The sequence below is a fragment of the Antechinus flavipes genome, chromosome 2 (genome assembly GCF_016432865.1).
Source record: "Antechinus flavipes isolate AdamAnt ecotype Samford, QLD, Australia chromosome 2, AdamAnt_v2, whole genome shotgun sequence".
In the NCBI taxonomy this organism is placed as follows: Eukaryota; Metazoa; Chordata; class Mammalia; order Dasyuromorphia; family Dasyuridae; genus Antechinus; species Antechinus flavipes.
In genome coordinates this window covers 277,768,393-277,785,468 of record NC_067399.1, presented here as the reverse complement: position 1 = coordinate 277,785,468, position 17,076 = coordinate 277,768,393, and the positions used below count along the sequence as shown (strand labels likewise).

Sequence of the window (17,076 nt, the reverse complement as noted above, 5' to 3'; positions counted from 1 at the left end):
TCTTATATCACTAGTTGTGCCCTGCCAAAACTCAGCCATTCATCACTCCCACCATCTGTTGCCTTTATTCCTAACAAGTACGCTGATTGAAGGCCAAAAAAAATCACATAACTGACCTGACTACTACAAATCTGTAATATAACCTCAAATGGGCCCTTCACTGCTACTATGCAATTCTTTATATAACTTTCTAATTAATTCACAATCCCACTAACCACAGAGCCATTCTAATCCAGGGAGAAGTATGGAGGCTGAATATAGATAAAAGCATAATATTTTCACCTTTTTTTGTTGTTGTGATGTTTGCTTGTTTTTTTTTTTCGTTCTTGTATTTTTCCCACTTTGATCTGACTTTCTTTTTCTACAATATGATAAATATAGAAATATGTTTAAAAGAATTGCACATGTTTAACCTATATTGGATTACTTGCTGTCTAAAAGTGGTGAGAGGGATGGAAAGAGGGAGAAAAATTTGGAATATAAGATTTTACAAGGATAAATGTGGAAAGCTATCTTTGCATGTATTTTGAAAAAGATATGTTATTGCCATTAATTATAATAAATATAAGCCAATATAAAAACATTTAAGAATTCTGATCAATGAAACAATTATCCATCATTCCAAAGCACTGTGCACTTCCTAAAGGAGAGGTGGGGCCCAAGATACAGAATGAGATGTGCATTAATATGACTAATATGGTTATTTATTTTGTTTGACTGCGTATATTTGCCAGGAAAGTTCTGTTCTGTTTTGTTTTCTCTCTGCAATCAAGAGAATGAGGGAGTTGTAAAAGGCAATGAAAGGAAATACTTGCTATGAGAAAAAAGTTCACAAGAAAGATTACAACTGAATTTGAGTGTTGGTAGAAAGTCAGATATACACTGCATATAATGCAAATTAGTTTTTAAACACAAGACACAAAGTAGCAGAGATGAGAGGAAGTGATCACATGGGGAATACAGAAAATCAGGACTACTTTAATGAAAGAGGCAGCAACTGAGCTGGTCCTTGGAGAAAAGAGGTTGTCAATACAAAAAATATTTGGAGAACAGGGAATTTCTTTTAGAAATAGGGAATGGAATAAGCAAATGCAAAGGAGAGGCAGCAATTAATTGAGGAAACAGTGAGTTTAGTCCAACAAGAGAATGCCTGAAAAAAAAAATAATAGCTAATTAAAAACGAGAGATAGGGTGGGCCCAGAGTCAAAGCATAATTGTAATTGCCAAGCAAAGGAAGTATCTATATTATAAATCATGGAAGTCTCTCAGAATTTTAAGCAAGGAGGTACTGTATGTAATAAGATCTATGTGTAAGAAAAGTTATTTTAAAAGTGGGGTAAAGGATGAATTTGAGAGTTGAAGAAAGTAGAGAGCCCAATTGGGAGGCTACTACAGTATGATGGTATACTTACAGAACACTAGAAAATCAACTAAAAAACTACTAGAAACAATTCACAACTTTAACAAAGTTGCACGATACAAAATAAATCTCATAAATCATCAGCATTTTTACATATTACCAACAAAGTGCAGCACCAAGAGATACAAAAAGAAATTCCATTCAAAGTAACAATCAAGAGTATAAAATATTTGGGAATCTATTTGCCAAGGAAAAGTCAGGAATTATATCAGCAAAACTACAAAACACTCTCCACACAAATAAAGTCGAATTTAATCAGATGGAAAAATATCAAGTGCTCACGGGTAGGTCAAGTGAATATAATAACAATGACAATATTACCTAAATTAATCTATTTATTTAGTGCCATACCAATCAAACTTCCAAGAAATTATTTTACAGATCTAGAAAAAATAGTAATAAAATTCATCTGGAAGAACAAAAGATCAAGAATTTCAAGGGAATTAATGAAAAAAAAAATGCTAATGAAGGTGGCCTAGCTGTGCCAGACCTAAAACCATATTATAAAGCAGAGGTCATCAAAACCATTTGTTACTGGCTAAGACATAAAGTAATCAATCAGTAGAATAGATTAGAATCACAGGACAAAATAGGCATTAATTATAGCAATCTAGTGTTTGACAAACCCAAAGACCTCAGATTTTGAGATAAGAACTCCCTATTTGGCAAAAACTGCTGGGAAAATTGGGAACTAGTATGGAAGAAATTAGGGCTTGATCCACACCTAACACCACATATCAAGATAAATGGGTTCATGATTTAGATATAAAGAATGGTGTTATAAGCAAATTAGAGGAACATAAGATAATTTGCCTCTCAAATCTGTGGAGAAAGAAGTAATCTGGGTGCAAAGCAGAACTGGAACTCATAACTAAACACCAAATAAATAATTTTGATTATATTAAATTAAAGTTTTTGTTCAAACAAAACTAATACAGACAAGATTAGAAGGGAAGCAATAAAATGGGAAATCATTTTACATTTAAGGGTTCTGATAAAGAACTCATTTCTAAAATATATAAAGAATTGACTCAAATTTATGTAAGAATTCAAACCATTCTCTGATAAATGGTCAAAGGATATGAACAGACAATTTTCAGATGAAGAAATTAAAATTATTTCTAATCATATGAGGTGCTCTAAATCACTATTGATCAAAGAAGTACAAATTAAGACAACTCTAAGATATCACTACAAACCTCTCAGATTGGCTAAAATAACAAAAAAAGACAAGGACGAATGTTGGAAGGGATGTGGGAAAACTGGGACATTAATACATTGTTGGTGGAACTGGGAACGGTTCCAGTCATTCTGGAGAGCAATTTGGAACTATGTACAAAAAGTTATCAAAGTGTGCACACTTTTTGACCAAGCACTGTTTCTACTGGGCTTATATTCCAAAGAGATCTTAAAGGAGGGAAAGGGACCCACATGTGCAAAAATGTTTGTTTCAGCCCTTTTTGTAATGACAAGTAACTGGAAACTGAATGGATGCCAACAGTTGGACAATGGTTGAATAAATTACAATATATGAATGTTATGGAATATTACTGTTCTATAAGAAGTGATCAGGAGGATGATTTTAGAAGACCTGTAGAGACTTACATGAACTGATGCTAAGTGAAATGAGCAATACCAGGAGACTATTGTACATGGCAACAACAATATTATATGATGATCAATTCTGATTAATGTGACTCTAACAATAAAATGACTGATGCCAATTCCAATGATCTTGTGATGAAGAGAACCCAGAGAAAGGACTATAGGAACTGAATGTGGATCACAACATAACATTCTCACTCTTTTTGTTGTTCATTTGCATTTTGTTTTCTTACTCATTTTATTGTCTTTTTTTGATCTGATATATTTTTTTTTTTTGTGCAGCAAGAGAATTGTATAAATATGTTTATACATATTGGATTTAACATATATTGGATTGCTTGCCCTTTAGGGGAGAAAGGAGGACAAAATCTGAAACACAAAGCAATAAATGTTGTCAAATTATCTATGCAGATGTTTTGAAAATAAAAAGCTTTATAAAAAAAAGCAATTAAAAATGGAAAAAGACAGAAAAAAACAAAAAAAGAATTTTAAAGCAAGTTCTCTGATGGTCTCATTTCTCAAACACATAGTGAACTGAGTTGAATTTATCTTAAAAAAAAAATCCCCTAACAATAAATGATTAAAAGATATGATCTATGATCAAAGATTTATAAAAATCATGCATATTTTTTGACCTAAAAGTGTATGAGTCTCAGAAGAGAATTTTTTTTTTAAACAAAAAGAACTAAAAATATTTATAGCAGCTCTTTTCTCCGGGCAAAGGATTGGAAATTGAGGGGATGCCTATTATTGTTGTATAAGAAATGATGAACAGGATATCAGAAAACTCTAGAAAATCTTCCATAAACTCAAGCAAAATGAAATGTACTATATACATAATAATAGCAAAGTTGTGGAATGATCAACTGAATGATAACATTTGCTATTCTCAGCAATGCAATGATCCAAGACTACTCTGAAGGACATGCCATCCTTACACAGAGAAAGAAGTGATTGTGTTTGAATACAAACTAAAGTATAATTTACTTTTTTGAAAGTGAAACAAATATTTTAATTTTCACTCATAGAAAATTAGTTCTTTCTCTGGAGATAGGTAACAGTTTTCATCATGAGTTCTTTGGAATTGTATTAATAAGAGTAGCCAAGTCATTCAGAATTGGTCATCATTACAATATTGCTATTACTATGCACGATGACATCCTGGTTCTTCTCACTTCACTTAGCATCAGTTCATACAAATATTTCCATGATAAAGTATAATTTTTTTAAAAAAAATTTTCTTGAGGTTTTTTTTTGGGGGTAGGATGAGGTGGGATCTATGTTTTCTTTTGTAACATAATTTTATGGAAATGTTTTACACAACTTCACATGGGCCTTCTCAATGTAAGGGTGAGGAGGAAGGGAGAGAATCTTGAACTCAAAATTTTAACCAGATACTGCGAATACAAAAAGAGAAATGAAATGGTTCTTGTACTCAAAAGAACTTATGTGGGGTGACAACAAGGAGGAAGAGGAATAAAATTAATAGAGGCAAGTAAATACAATATCACAGTCATCAGGTTATATGCAAACTAATGTTTAATTAATTAGGATACAGCTTAAAAAAAAAAAATTTACACCAAATTCTAAGAATGAAGATGTGAAGGCACTGAAAACTACAACTACATCAACTTGACCTCTTCAAATGAACTACTAATATGGAAATTTTGAAATGAAAATACTGAAAAATAAAAAAGGAACAGATGTTGACTTTATCATTTCTTGCAAAAATTTAACAAAACCAAAATTAGAAAGTCAATGAACCACTTTAGCTAATAAACTACTGATCTCTTTGGAAAACAGAGTCAATTCCTATGATGACTGCATATTACAAGTTCCATTTTAGAATACAAATTCATTTGTTCAAAACAAAACAATGAATAAAGATAGCAGGTTGTAAGTACTATTTTAATGGAGTGATGATATATTATCTTTGGTGATGGGTACGTCCTTTAATAATGTAGAATGTAACACATACTTGCCTAAACTGTCCAGTATTTTTCTTGTCCATTTCCTACATAAATCAAGAGGAAAACTAAATGGGCTGGAAGGCCTTCGTTTTGTTTTCTTGATACTTTTTTTTGATACCACTGGAGCATACAAGCTATTCAGTATTTACCTTTCCCTCTCAATATCTAACTAGTCCTTCCCTCCTCCCTACTTCCTAATCATGCACCTCTCAGAGAACTGTTACATGATTCTCATGTGCAAGTCTTCATCTGAAATGTGTTGCAATATGCTTAAGCCCATTCTATATATCCCTACTGCCTGTAATGAATAATTTCTATTATTCATTATAGCTACAACTCATTTTTATTTTAAAAATGGGGCTTCATTAACAGAAATACATTGTATTTATAATATAAATATAATAGCATATTTCCTTCCAAAAAGAAACTAATATGGAGAACAGTGAGAAGTATAGAAGACATAAGAATTGGTATAAATTAAAGTAAGCAGAATCAGAAAAACAACACACACACAAAATACCCAAAAACCCTGAAACTGAACGTTGTCATTGTAAGTTTGTCTCTGAAGATATGAGAAAATGCATTTTCTGTTCTTCTTTGTAGAAGTAGAGAATAGTACATAAACTGCCAGAAATGGTTGATATGTTGATTTATTTTTGTCAGTCTTATTTGTATTCACTGTTATGAGAAGATATTATGAGATGTTATCTTTGTCTAAGAGAAGGAAAGGAATGGATTTATAAAAGAATTTATAAATGAAGGTGATGTAGAAAGAAAAGACACTTTAAAGTACCTTCACACACACACACATACACACAAACACACACACACACACACAGTCCTTATTTCAAGGAGAAGTTTAAGATTATTGAAAAATGTATTAATTTTCCAAAGTCAATCCAATCTTATCTCCTGTTCAACTCTTAGTTGTGCTTTACTGTTTACTTACTGGTCTAAAATTTACATGGTACTGTTTTTTTGCTTTTCTTTGTATCCTACCAATTAGCAATATGCTCAGTGCAAAACAGGCACATAATAAATGCTTGCTGACTTGACTGAATGGATTAGTCCTTGGCAATTTCTATTCAATTGCATATTATAGTCTTGATAATACACCTGGTCTTTTTGCTGTATGAATACTTAAACTAAACCCCTTTGAGTAATTATGAAACTCATTTAGGAGGCCCTAAAATATTCAGACAACTTTGGTGCAATGGAGACCTGGAATTAGGAAGACCTGAGTTTAAACTCAGTCTCAACAGTTACTAAAAATACAACCTTTGAGCAAGACAGCCTCTGTATGCCTCAGTTTCCTCATTTGTAAAATGCTTTACAAACATTAAAATACTAACATTATATGATGCAACCAGAAGTATCATGTGCAAGTGGAAGGATCTAAAATCAATCAACAAGAATTTATAGTGTCTAGTACTGAGCTAAGCATTGTACTACAAAGCACACACACACACACAAACACACACAAAAAAATAAACTTCCCACTTGGAAAAAAGCTTATACACATATACAACTATCCATTAGCTATATATACACACAACACAATATACTATACATACCTATAGAACATTATCTTATTCATATTATATATCATCTTTGTAAGATTATTCTAACTTGTTCCCTTCTCTCCTCTACTCTGCCACTATTCTTTCTGGTATAGGCCTGTATCATCTCTTACCTACATCATTGCAACAGTTTTCTTGGCAGATCAGTCCTACCTCAAGTCTTTTCCCACTCCAATCCAATCTACTTTCTGAAAAGGGCAGGTCTAACCACATCACTCCACCCTATACTCAGTAAACTTCAATTGCACCTCTATAATGATTACATGCAAAAGTCTCCGACATTCAAAGCTCTTCATAACCAATGCCCTCCCTGTACTTTTTAGCTTTCTTACATTGTATTCTCTACCACATATCCTTTGATCCAGTGATAATGACCTCCTTGCTATTCTGCAATCTAGATAACCTTTCTCGCGAATCCAAGTTATTACCTCTGGATATTGCCCCTACATGGAATGCTCTCTCTCATCTCATCTTCCTGAATCCCCTGGCTTTCTTCACATCAAAACTAAAATTTCATCTTCTACAGGAAGTCTTTCACAACTCCTCTCCATTCTAATGCCTTCCCTCTCTTAATTATTGCCTATTTATCCTGCATATAGCTTGTTTGTAATGTTTATCTTCTTGTTTTCCCATTACATTGTGTGTTCGTTAAGGCCAGGCACTAACATTTTCTCCTCCTATAGTATCCTCAAGGTTAGTACAGTGCCTGGAACATAATAGGTGCTTAATAAAGACTTATTAATTAATATATTTAGCACACATTAAAATGTCTAATCATTAACTGACCTCATCCAAAAGTCAACATTGAAGAGATTAAGGAAAGATAGGCAGAGTAACACATTGCTGGTAGAGCCAATTATACAAATAAAGCAACTAAAATATTCATGTCCTTTAACCCAGAGATTTCACTTATTAGCATACATTCAAAGTAGTACAATTACAAAAAGATCCCATAAATACCAAAATATTTTTAACAACATTTCAAGTAGTAGCAAAGAACCAGAAATAAAGTAGAATCCATTAATGAAGAAATGATTAAACAAGTTATGGTACATGAATATAATTGAATGTTATTGTGATAGAATAATAAATAACTATAAAGAAGTATGGAAAGACATTATAAATTCATGCAGAATAAAGAAAGCAGAATCAGGAAAACAACATGCCTGTGCATGTTTGTGCATGTGATTAGTTATGTAAATGGAAAAACTATAATAAGAAAACAAAAAGGAATGCTATTAAAATATGAACTTGGTCAAAAAAAGAGAGAACTGTGGGACCATGGGTGTAGCAAACTATATAACTGATACTGTAAGATAAACTCTTTATTTCCCTTTTTTTCTTTTGTAGTATTATGTAAGATGGCTCTCTAGGAAGAAGGGAAATGTGATATAAAAATATTTCTATTAATAAAATTTTGCTAAAAAGTCATTTTATTTTTTTTAGTTATTTTCAGTAATGTCCAACTCTTCGTGACCCCATTTAGAATTGCAATTATTTTATGCTAATTACGAAGAAACATTTTGAAACTGCAAAACCTATATTTAGGAGAATCAACATTATCCAGTAGATTAATCTTATTTTTAAAAACAACAGACATTAAACAGAGCAATTATGTGGCACAGTAGATAGAGAGTGGGATCTGGAGTCAGGAAGACTCAACTTCTTGAATTCAAATTTGGCTTTAGATACTTAGGAGCTGTGTGATCCTTGGAAACTCACTTAACCCTTTTTGCCTCAGTTTCTTTATCTCTAAAGTAAGCTGGAGAAGGAAATAGCAAACCACTCTAGTATCTTTGACAAGAAAATTCCAAAGGGGCTCACAAAGAGTTGGACAAGACTGAACAATGACATCAATCAAATAACTGTCACTTCAATATTCGAAAAGTAATCCTACTCTTTCTTCTACAAATACAAAATAATACTTTTTCATTTGCATGGTGTTATCAATAACTGCCCTCTGAAAAAGAGGCTGATGGGGAATTCTGATAGCTGTTAAAAACTATAATAGCCTTACCTGGCTTGCACCTCCCAAGATTCCCAGAATTTTACCATGAAATTAACTTTTTCAATGATATAATAATCGCTCCAAAGGATACAAAGCAATCACTTGGGGAATGTTAAAATCTCAGACTATTGTTTACTTGAATTTTAACCTTCCTTTTTTATGTTTCTAAGATTTGTAAAAAGAGAAAATGTGGATCTGGATCCAAGATCATAAAGTAGTAGAGTCATAGTATCTATCCTCCTCTTACAAAAAAGCTATTCCAAACATATAAGTAAAATTCACCAGACCAAATCTTGAGAAAATGACATAGTAAGATATATGTCCAACCTAGGTCAGCATAGGGAAACAAGAGAGGAAAACCTTGTTTCTGGTTCTTTACAACTAAAGAATTGCTATAAATAATTTAATGTTTGTGGGGTCTTTGGGTTATTGCCCTACTTTGAATATATGCCAAACAGTGAAATTTCTGGCTTAAAGGGCATGGGCATTTTTAGTCACTTTATTAGTATGATTCCAAATGTCTTCCAGAATGGTGGGTGAACCAATTCATAGTTTTACCACCAATGTATTACTCTGCTGTCTTACCATAATCCCTTCAACAACGACTTTTGCCAATGCAAAAGCCGCTTGAAGATTAACTTCTGCCTCTCCAGGCTATGAAGATTCTTTGTATTGGGGTATTTTACCACTAGCATCTGATTTTATCCTTAATAAACTTTTCTACTTTCAACTCAGTTTAGACTCCTTTACATTTTGAGAAGTAGGCTTCACCTGACTGATACTTTCTAGGTGTAAAGTCAGTTAACTGCCAAGCATTTATTGCTTACTACAGGCTATAGATATAAATTTATTAAGCATCTATTATATGCTAAATTCTGCAAAGTTTAGGACAAATAAAAGTAGGAAAAAGAAAATGAGTATGCTGTCAGGCCAGGTTACCCTAAAAGCACTCAACAGCTGAGGTGAGAGGCTGTGAATCTACAGAGAAGAGATCCCAGACCCAAGAAAATGACAAATGCTAACTGGCAGCTTTATTACACACTAACAAGTTCCAAGTCACAAATCCAGGGAGGACTGAGAGGGGCCGTGTGCACAGCACATTGAGAAAGGAGGAAGTTCAGAAGCAAATAGCAGAGGTAGGACTCAGACCACAGGTGCAGAGGGAGAAATTCAATTACAGTATACAACCTAATATGCAAGAGAATAACTGGGCAGAAATCCCAAATTAAAGGGGAGTCAAAAGTCTACAATTCTGTCACTGAATCAACATAACTTTCCAGCTGGCTAATGGGGCTAATGAGTCCAACAGCAATATAATGTTGCTCAGACCCAAAGTTAGGTGAGGAATTTTGAAGAGCTTAAATCGGAGAGAAAGCAATCAGATATTCCCCTGGATCAGAACACTGAGTGGGTGGGGGGGGGGGGGGGGGGGGGGGGGGGAAGGGGAAGGCACATTGAACGTTTGCAGGTCTCAATCTGTTCATGAGATTCTGGAATAACAATATACTCAATGACCTAAGAGAGCAGCAACAAGTCTAGTAACAGACCCACCTTTAAGAATTGCAGCAGAGCTCAGCCTTAATATCAAGTCCAAAGTCAGAAAAAAAAAAAAGGCTGGAGATGATAAGATTAGATTCAGGGAACCAAAATGATGAAATTAGAATTCCCGATGGTCAGTGGCAGGTTCAGGGAACCAAATGAAGAGGTCTGGCTCCCCTAAATCCCCTTGGGATTTGGCGCAAGGTAGGGAGTTGTGAGAATCCCCTTATGGTGGCGCAGAGGTCCTTCTAAAAGGAATTTACAAACTCAAAAAGTTAGACGGATAAAAAGAAGTTTATTACTGGCAATGGGAATTCAGCTTTTGCTATGCATGAATAGAAAGACTGTTAACGTAGTGGCAAAGTCTCACAGAGAAGTAAAGTTTCTAGTAGAGAAATTCCGACAGAGAAGTAGGTGAGGATAAAAAGAGGGTAATGCTGAAGAGAATATCATTCCAGTGGGCAGAGGTTTGCTGCTATGCCAGGAAGAAAGATTCCTTGGCATGGCATATTAAGTTCTCTGCAATGACCCAAGTTGGCTTTTTTTATCTACAAGCTGGGGGCAGTTCTTGATGGGGCTGGGTATAGCCCCCTTGAGCTGAATTGAATGCGTGTCTCTTCAATTCAATAGGATTGGAATTCTCCAGCTCCAGACTCAACCAGCCCCACCTAAATAAAAGAATGAAGCTGTTTATCTTGTTTCTCTCAGATGGGGTCTTTACAGAGGGGCAAGATTCAAAGAGATTTTCTCCTTGAAGGAATTTTCAGAGAGTTTCAGGGCTCCCTCTTCAGAAGAATGAGCAAAGAATTCCAGCATAAAGATAAAATAGTAAGGAAGTTCAAAATACAAACCTAGAAGACAATGACTCCAAATCATCAACAAAGTCTCAAATAAAAATCCTTTAGCACAACTAGAATTATTAGATTTTAAACGAATTAAAACAAACTGCCTAAGCCATTATAATTCTTAGAAGTTGAACACAACAAGAAATATTAAAACAAAGTCAAAAGAAAAAAAACACCAGAATATAAGTATCTCACAGCAAAAACAATGACCTAGAAAAAAATCAAGGAGAAAAAAAAATTTTAAATCACTGGACAATATGAATATCATGACCTAGAGCCTAGAATACCAAGAGCCTAGACATAATATTTCTTTAATTTTTATTTCTTTTTAAATTATTTTTTATTAAAGTGTTTTATTTTCAAAACATACGCATAATTTGTCAACATTGATGCTTGCAAAACCTTGTGCTCCAAATTTTCCCTTTCTTCTCACCACCCCCCTTCCCTAAATGGCAAGTAATCCAATATAGGTTAAACATGTTAAAATATGTTAAATCCAATATAGTTAACATATTTATACAATTATCTTGCCACACAAGAAAAATCAGATCAACAAGGAAAAAAATGAGAAAAGAAAACTGTTGGAATCTTTACAAACTGCTAACTCATTAGAGTTGATAGATTGTGGATATGATCTTACAAGAAGATGTTTTGGGCCAGAACCTGAAACAAGGTACTAAGTAGAACTAATTAGTACAATGCTTGTACACTTCCCAAAGTGCTCCTCTGTGTCTGCACCAGAATGCTCCTCTCCAATCCAGCTGAACTCTCTTCCGCCACCAGCCAGCCAAGTGGAAAATATTCTGGAATAGATTTCTCTTCACTGGCCTTATATAAGACTCTTCTGAGAGAATGGGATTATGGGTTTTCTCCCATAGTGCTCTCTGGCCCTAAGAGCTTTAAGAGAGATGTGAATTCACAAAGTTGCAAAGTTTACTTTGTGAATCTGGCATACTTGTGAACTCCGATGAGTAAAGGTGTAAACACAAGCATTGTACTAAGTAGTTCTACTTAGTACCTTGTCTCAGGTTCTGGCCCAAAACATCTTCTTGTAAGATCAGATCAATAATCTATCAACTCTAATGAGTTAGCAGTTTGTAAAGATTCCAACATTAAACAAAATGCAAATGAACAGCAACAAAAAGAATGAAAATGTTATGTTGTGATTCATACTCAGTTCCTACAGTTCTCTCTTTGGGTGTAGATGGCTCTCTTCATCACAAGATCATTGGAACTGGTCTTAATCATCTCTTGTTGAAAAGATAGACATAATATTTCAAGAAAAGTTAAAACACTCTAGATTTCTTAGAACTAGAGGCCAAAGTGGAAAGTGAATTCCCAAAATGAAAAGTCTCAAGGACTTCATAGCCATAACCCTACTTGGGTAGGGCCAAAAATATATACATATATCTCATAAGCAAACAGAAAAAAAAAATTTAAGAAGCCAGGATCACGCATAATTTTGCAGACACCATTATGAAAAAGGACAGAATTTGGAATACAATATTCCAGAAAGCAAAGGATACAAAGAATATATACAAAGCCCAGAATAACTTACCAAACAAACTGAGTATAAACTCAGGGAGACTGGGGGGAAGAGACCTCAGATGAAAAAGAAGTATTCCAAGCATTCCTAATGAAAAGATCAAAGCTAAAGAGAAACTTTTAAATTCAAACAAAGAAGAAAAACATTAAAAAAAAAAAAAAAAAACCAACATGTAAACTAAAAAGGTAAAGGAAAACAATAGTGGGGCTAAACAAAGATGAACTGTTTACATACAAATATAGAGAGATGACATATGTGTCCTGTCTATGATCTTAATAATGAAAAGGGAAGAGGCATATACTGGGGAGGAAGGGAAAGAAAAGTTCGGGATAATTATCCCATATAATCTTGACATAAAGTAAACATCTACACAAATAAGAAGGAATGGAAGAGTGCAGATGACAATCCCACTTTCATCTTAACTAGTCAAAGAAGGGTATACTTGCCCATGTAAGCCTTAAATAACTGGAATTATGAGCTCATTTTTAACTTTGTGTCAATATAATAAAAATGGCAATAATACTAATTTATGTATTTAGTGCCAAACTATGAAAATAAAACAAAGATTTACTTTAGGAAATTAGATAAATTTAACCAGAGAAATACATGGTTAAGGAATTGAAGGGAGATAATTAAAGAAAGTAAGAAGGATGGACACTGGAGAAACATTAGAATGAAAATTATACTACAAAGCAAGAATCATTAGAAAAATTAAAAGTTTTCCAGATTAACTTCATAAGACTCAAAAGCAATCAAATTTAATAAAGCTAAAGATGACCACTCTAATAAACAATTACTGTTGGAAAAAGTAGAAAGTAGTCTTGAAAAAAAAAAATTAGATTTGGACCAACACTTCACATTGCCTAGTACAATAAAGTTTCAAAGAAATATATGATGTAGATATTAAAGGTTGTAATATGACAAAAAAATTAAAGAAGAGGGAAGGAGATAACCTTCCATAACTATAGTTAGAAGAATTCTTGAACAAAGGACAAGGGTCACAGAAGATAAAATGGACAACTTTGACAGCAAAAATGGTTTAAGTTTCTGTACAAATATAGACAATGCAATTGGATCTAGATATTCTTGACCTTTTGTTGCTCCAGGTAGATATTTTTTAAACTCTTAAGTAATTAACTTGGAAAACAGCAAATTTCTCTCAGAAAGATCTGATATCCTAATTCCATGAGAAATTAATACAAATATACAAGAAAAATGCTATCATTCTCCTAAATAGTCAAAGGATAAAAAAGAAAATTTTCAAATGAACATGACATTAAAAGGAAAATGATAACTGTTGAAGGAGTTATGGAAGGATAAAATAATTTACTATTGAGGGGATCTGTATTCCAATCATTCTAGAAAGGAATTTGGAACTATTATTCATAAGGAGTCACCAAATTGTGCAAATATTTAGATCCAGGAATTTCACTATTAAATGAAAGGAAAAGAAAAGAAAAAGGGAAATGACATATTGGTACAAAAATAATCATAATAGCTATTTTTCCTCTCTCAAAAAGAGGTTTTAACTAGAAAGGGAAAGGAAAAATGGGGGAAAGGGAAGAGTATTGATAGTGATATAATAAAAGATATCAATGAAGCATTTAAAGAAAATGTGTAGAAAAGATTATAAATTCAGAGATCAAGTTTTATTTATTTTTAGTTCATTACTATAAGATTTTTTTTTTGAGGTTTACTTATTATTATTATTTTTTAAATAATTTTTTATTGACAGAACCCATGCCAGGGTAATTTTTTACAACATTATCCCTTGTACTCACTTCTGTTCTGATTTTTCCCCTCCCTTCCTCCACCCCCTCCTCCAGATGGCAAGCAATCCTTTACATGTTAAATAGGTTGCAGTATATCCGAGATACAATATATGTGTGCAGAACCGAACAGTTCTCTTGTTGCACAGGGAGAATTGGATTCAGAAGGTATAAATAATCCAGGAAGAAAAATAAAAATGCAAGCAGTTTATATTCATTTCTCAGTGTTCTTTCTTTGGGTGTAGCTGCTTCTGTCCATCCTTGATCAATTGAAACTGAATTAGCCAACACAAGTTTTATAACTGTTCAAGTGATTGTGCTAAAAAATAACAATAAATAACTACAACAACAAACAAACACCTTCTACATGAAGAAGAGTCCCTTCCTCCCTATCTAGGCAACATGGAGGTATGATCTGATTTCATTCTGTCTTCTTCAACATTCTACCTCATCTATGATTCCCACTCACTAATTTCCAATCTCTCCTTGTCTTTGCCTACTGGCTATTTCCCGGCTGAATATAAACATGTTTCCCTAATCCTCAAAAAACTTTCCTTTGAATTGGTTCCCTCCCTCTATAATTAATATCTCTCCTCTCACTTTTTGGCTTCTGGCCTCATCATTGAAACAACACTTTTCTTTCCAACATTAATGATATTTTTAGCCAAATCCAATGGTCTTTTTCTCAAGCTTCATCCTTCTTAACTTCTCTATAGTCTTTGACATTGTCAATCACTCTCTTCCTCCGATTCTTATTTAGTTTTCATGACACACCTCTTTTCGGATTCTAATTTTACCTATCTGACTACTTCTTCTCAGCCTTCATTGCAAGATTTGGTGGTCATCCAGATTATCTCTACTAATTGTAGGAGTAACCCAAGGGTCTGTTCTCTTCTCCTTCTACACTGTTTTGCTTTGTGATCTTTCATCAGCTCCTATGGATTCAATTTTCACTTCTACTTAGATGATACTCTTTATCTAGCTGTAAACTCTCTCCAATTCTCCTATATCCAAGTGCCTATTAGATATCTTGAACTGGATATCCAATAGACACTCATAATATCCACAACTGGACTTATCTTTCCCCCGACTTCTCCTCCAAAATCCCCTATTAAACATATCAACAGTATCCTTCCAGTCCTCCAGACTCAAAATCTAGGTGTTATCTTTGACTCCTCTCTCTCTCACCCCCACATCCAATCTATTGCCAAAACCTGCTGATATTATTTTTGTAATATCCTCTAAATATACTCCCCTTCACTAATGGTACAACTATCCTGCCCTAGTGCCTCAAACCTTATTGCCTGAACTGCTGCAATAATCTGTTAGTTGGTCTTCCTGTCCCAACTCTATCCCCACTACAATTTATCTTCCATTCAACTACCAAAGTGACTTGGTAGTCACATGTAGGGGGCTTAACCTTGTCTTCAAACCACCTTTCAACAAACTTCAGTGGCTCCCATTACCTCCAGGATGAAATGTATCACTTCCACTTGCTGGTTTCCTTCACCTTCTTCAAAATTCACTTCAAATTCTATCTTTTACAAGAAACTTTTCCCTCTGATTATTTGATTTGTCCTCTTATCATTACCTTCCCGAAATTACATTTACCCTGTAGATACCTTATAATTTTCATATTGTCTTCCTCATTAGACCATGAGCTCGAGAGCTAAAACTATTTTGCCTTTTTTTTGTTTCTCCAGTCTTAGCACATAGAAAGTGCTTAATAAAAATGGTTGTTGAATGACTGACAAGCCAAATGTAATGAGATCCAGTTTCCTATTCATTCCGTTCCCCCCATTTTTTGGAATGGTTTTGTTGATGTTTTCTTATTACTGTAGAAGCTTCTACCATTCTTCCTCTCACCTATGTTGCAACCTCAGTCATCTTCAATTACTCATTCCACAAGTTATCTCTATCCCCCTGATATTATCTCTCACATATCTTTCATCTTCTTTCTACTCAACTCACACGCTCACTACCACCATTCAGGATTTCATCATCTATCACCTGGACTACCCCAATAACTTCCTATTTGGTTTTCCTGCCTCCAGTTTCTCCTCTTTCCAATTCATCTTCCACAGAGCTTCCAAAGAAATTTTACTCAAGCATAAGCCTGACCATATTACTCCTCTACTCTAGTGGCTCAAACACAATCAGATATAAACTCTATTTGGCATTTAAAGTTCTTTACAACCTGGTCCCTGCATTCCTTTTTAGTTTTTCTTGTATATCATGTCCCTCTATTCACACTGTGTTTCAAACAACCATCCTCATTTGACTTTTCTCATGTACAACACTCCACCTTCAGTGGAGTGCTAAGGTATCGTGGGCAAGGGCCAAACCTGAAGTAGATTCAAAGCCTTAAAAATGTAATGAATTTATAAGACATAAAATCTAATTAAAACCCAACTTTACGATACAAAGATTAAAAGCATTCAGTTTTAAGAATAAAACATCTATTAAAAAGGAAAAAAAAAAACCTCTCCCCCTTCAACAATCAGGAACTGATCAGGAAACTCAAGGAGAAAAAAACCCGATGGCCACTAATAAAGACTGCCTTTTATAATTCCACAGCCAGATGCATCAAATATTAGGGAGGGACTGGGGAGATTAAGTGCTTTTTTAGGTCTTCTGGCCTGGCTGATCCTGCCCAATACCCAGGATATGTAATGCTATTCTATTCCTCCTTATCTTTGCTTCTTAAGAATCCTTAGCTTCCCTAAAAAATTCAGATCAAGGGCCACATTCTACATAAAGCCTTCCCCAATCACTTCAGCAACAAGAGCTCTCT

General features: G+C 34.0%; 1 protein-coding gene across 5 annotated transcripts in view; it reads right to left on the bottom strand.

Annotated features, from left to right (window-relative positions):
• Window positions 1-17,076, bottom strand: part of CTDSPL2 (CTD small phosphatase like 2) — a 99,279-nt gene that overhangs the window by 64,877 nt on the left and 17,326 nt on the right. Inside the window, exon 2 of one of the 5 annotated variants that reach the window (XM_051977240.1) lies at window positions 283-361. The exons of 3 other annotated variants lie outside the window; for them this stretch is intronic. The gene's annotated coding sequence lies outside the window, so the exon portion shown is untranslated. Of the gene's footprint in view, window positions 1-282; window positions 602-17,076 lie in introns of those variants that run through there. One more of the 5 variants, XM_051977239.1, reaches the window with a different exon arrangement.